The sequence below is a fragment of the Pyrus communis genome, chromosome 6, assembly GCF_963583255.1.
Source record: "Pyrus communis chromosome 6, drPyrComm1.1, whole genome shotgun sequence".
Taxonomy (NCBI): Eukaryota; Viridiplantae; Streptophyta; class Magnoliopsida; order Rosales; family Rosaceae; genus Pyrus; species Pyrus communis.
In genome coordinates this window covers 11,185,700-11,189,764 of record NC_084808.1, presented here as the reverse complement: position 1 = coordinate 11,189,764, position 4,065 = coordinate 11,185,700, and the positions used below count along the sequence as shown (strand labels likewise).

Below are 4,065 nucleotides of genomic sequence, written 5' to 3'. Positions count from 1 at the left end.
AATTTTAAAACCGTATAATACAAACAGGTTTTACAACACTAAAAATCTTCAACTCTCGCATTTTGTTCCAAAATTATATACGCACTCTAAAGAATCACCGAAGTTCCGCATTCGTTGTAACCCCCAAGGTAGACCACCAATCCTGGCCAATACCAACACCCTAATCTCTACTAATTATCTCTACTAATTAATAAAACACTCATTGTCAACCAAAATTCTATGAAATTACCAGTTTAACCCTCTAATTAAAACAGAACATGAATAAGAAATATGGGGCAAAAATGTAATTTCACATAATCAAATTTTACTGTTTTTTTTATCAAAGTTTCACATGTAATCCTAATATATCTAATTAAAATAAAAAAAATAAAAATAAAAAAAACTTCCCACTCCCACATTCTCTATCACTCTCTTCCTCTCTCCTATTTCAAAAACAAAAACAAAAAATTTTCTCACACATTATGTGCGCCCATATGCTAGTAAACATGGTATTAAAATATTAGTCTCATCCATGATATATTTGTTAGTCATTGATAGAGAGATTAAAAAAGACCTCTCTCAATGTTATTGTGTCATAGTAATAATTTATATTACTTCTTTTATTGTAACGAAACCTATACAAGTTTGCAATATTCAAACAATTTTAAACATTTTGGATTAGAACACGGGCAAATGAAAATATAAGTTAATGCAAAATATTTGCAATATACTGAGATCTATCACAAACAAAACAACGTCAAAACCAAAACTACTAACTCCCTAAAAAATCGAAATCAAGCTTAAAACACTTAAATTAGGAAAAAGAGTTGGAGAAGCAACAACTGACATTATTTTCCAAAGCTTTTCAAGGTTGGCAATATAATGCATATGCTTCCCAGGATCTTCAACATGAAAGCTTCATAAATTGATGAAATGGATTGGAGCAAAAGTAATTTGAATGCCTTCTTCTTCGTTCTGACAACCAAAAAAAAAAATTTAAGATTAGATATTACAAACTGATGTACACATAATAATGCAATTTGTTTCAATTTCTCCATGTTATAGCAATACCTCATAACAAATCGTCGGCAAACAAAATCAGTTTAAGTTTTTGAATTAAAAAAGCCAAAACACATTTTCAGAGAGTCCATTAGCCAGACAAAATCATAATAGCCAATAGCAGACAAATCCAGAAAAAGATAGAAACAAATAGAATCGTTTAAATTTTGTATGCTGTTAGTTTCTCAAGTAACCTTTACATATTCATTCAAATTATGCATGTATTGGGGCGCTTTAAGCAGAATAGTAGTGTATTATTCAGAATTTATTTTCAAATAATCACAAATGAATCTCCCACTATTCTACTTAAAACACTATTATTCTACTCAAAACTAAGTGAAAATTGCGTTGTTTTTATAAAAACATTGGAAAACATATGAACATGCCCACCTATTATCATATATGACATTGCAGTTGATTAATCTCACATAAATCCACATCAAAAGAACCCAGAAATTTAATGAAGAATTTTCCAAAACCCAGAAATTTAATGAAGAATTTAATGGAATTTACACACAATCTGAAAAGAATGAAAGCAACTGTATTATAGGAAAAGTTGTTACAATTAAGAAAATATAAGATATTGCCTCGTTGCACCATATGATCTCGGGATCCAAATAGAAAATAAGTAAACAGAAAGAGAACTGTTGGAAAGCAATTACCTTTCAGAATCTTCTCAGTTTTCTTCTAGAGCCAGGGGACAGAAGTTTTCTAAAACAATAAAAAACTTGCTTTGTGTTAACTAATGAATGGTCTGAATTGTGAAAAAAATCGAATTCAAATCCTCCTTCAGCAACCTAAGAATTAAGCCCATAAAAATTTAAAAATTCTAATATGAAAAGAATAATAAAGCAATATGTATTCAAATTACAGGAGATAAATCAAAATATAAACCATCAGAAACAAAGCTTCGATCTATTCAAACTCCATATTAAATTTTGTTGTCAAATATAAAAAAACTATCATGAATCCCTGCACTTCATTATATAAAAACCCCATCATAAGGAACGCTGCTATTTTGCCGATGTGGGACAAGCGGGTCCTATCGTTTCATCAGTAGAAAACTCAAATAGATTATATATCAGAATTCAGAAAATAAGTCGGAGGAAAATATTAGATTATTGAGCAAGTATTAAATAATGGGTTCACCATATTTATAACTCAATAAATTCAAAGGAAAACTAACGAAAACTCCAAAAAAACTTCCCTTTTAATGAAAAATCATTTTTAAAGGTATAGTAAATAGTACCAGAAAAATGTATAAATGTGATTTTTCGTTAAAAGTGATCAGTACCGGGGGTGTTTTATTAAACCTCCCTAAATTCAATCCAACATCAAAATTCTATGAATTATATAGTTAACCCTATATTTTTTGCTAATGAATATTCAAAGTATTTGGTGATAAAATAATGCATAACAGAATCAATCATCAATTCATTAACAACTAAAAATAATATTCATTAAACCTACGATAGTATAAATCTATTCAACAGAAGTTAAGAGAACTAATAATGAATTTGACCGACTATTTTATTTGTATATTCGATTTCTATATTCAGTGTTTATAAAATTTGTTCAATGGAGGCAAAACACCCAACTCTATTAAATTCAGTATTACCTTGTAATTGTGCAGTTTGGGAAGGCTGGATTGTCACCTTCTCTGGGGCCTGGTTCTCTGGAAATCGTCATGAGAGAAGGGGTGAAAGAGAGTGTTTGAGTGTTGTATATTGGTACAAAACCAATTAGATAAACATCTTCCAACGGTGCAAACTGAAACTTGAACAAATCCAGAATAAAATGAAAATAATTACAGAATATAGGAACAAACCATACTTTGTCAAATGACATATTCAAGCTGCATATAAACATTTCCAAGTAAATTCATATCTCAAATCAAAAGAGAATAGAAGAAACCATACTTTTATACAATATCATCAATTAACTCAGAAAAATTTCTTAATGCTAGGTAAAGAATTATCAAAATCTTCATGGAAGATGTAGTTCACATCATCATCAACATATCTAGCATTTTCTCACTCCCAAATCTTTATAAATTTTCACGCACAAATTTTTTTTCTTTTTCAAGAAAAAGTGAAGCTTTTCACACTATATCTATCATTTTCATAGGACCCAATAAGGAAGAGAAATGATTTTTTTGGGTGCAAATTATGGAGTTTCTTTCACTCTTTCTCATGCAATTTAAAACCCATCTCAATGAACTAAACAAAAAGCTGTAAAAAGAAATACCCAACTATTAAGCCAATTTCTATATTGTTGATAAACGATAGAATAATTTATGCTAAACTCATCTTATTATAAAATTACGATTTACCTGCACAGCGAGCGAGGGAGTTCCAGCGGCCTTTGCCGTGGTTAGCAATGTAATTCATGAGAGCTAGGTCTTCCTCAACAGTCCAAGGCCCTCTTCACAGGTCCATCATCTGATCCCCAGCCTCCTCATGATCATGAAAGCCAGTTTCATTGAGGATTTCTGCCGAGACTTGTGATGATGGGCTGTTGCAGCCTCTACTTCCTTTCGCCATGTCCATCTCCAGAACATCAATTCTCCAAATGGACACACAAAAAAAGGGTTTGCTTAATGCTTTCCTTGAAGAAAAAAAGGTGTGAGACAGAGAGAGACGAACCTTCTTGTGGTGGCCAGCAGTTCCGGGCTTGAAAGAGAGCTCAACGCGTTGAGAAAACAAATGTCTCGTCCTACTCACTATCTCAGCGCCAGGTTGAATCGTTCGTGTGAAAAACAAATTCTAGCTTGGTGACACTCTTAAAGATGTGTAAACAATCATTTCAAAAATAAATATGAAATGAAAAACTTCAATACCTTTTTATTCAATAATAATGTCAAATACAAAGAAAAACACATCAAACCCTACATAAACCCATATTCTTTTTACATGAGTCAGAAACGAGTTTCTAATTATGGGTTTAGTCATGGGATCAATTTGCATATTGCTGGTCGAGATATGTTTCAACACTACTTCACCCTTGGTAACCTTGTTCCTAAAGAAA

The 4,065-nt window shown here is 31.4% G+C and overlaps 1 long non-coding RNA gene across 1 annotated transcript; it reads right to left on the bottom strand.

Moving 5' to 3' along the window:
• Window positions 1-695: 695 nt before the first annotated feature.
• Window positions 696-3,719, bottom strand: LOC137738205 (uncharacterized). The gene is made up of 4 exons (XR_011068869.1): window positions 3,371-3,719; window positions 2,657-2,808; window positions 1,701-1,749; window positions 696-954 (listed from the first exon to the last, which is right to left on the bottom strand). It is a non-coding gene; the product is annotated as an uncharacterized lncRNA (long non-coding RNA).
• Window positions 3,720-4,065: the final 346 nt, after the last annotated feature.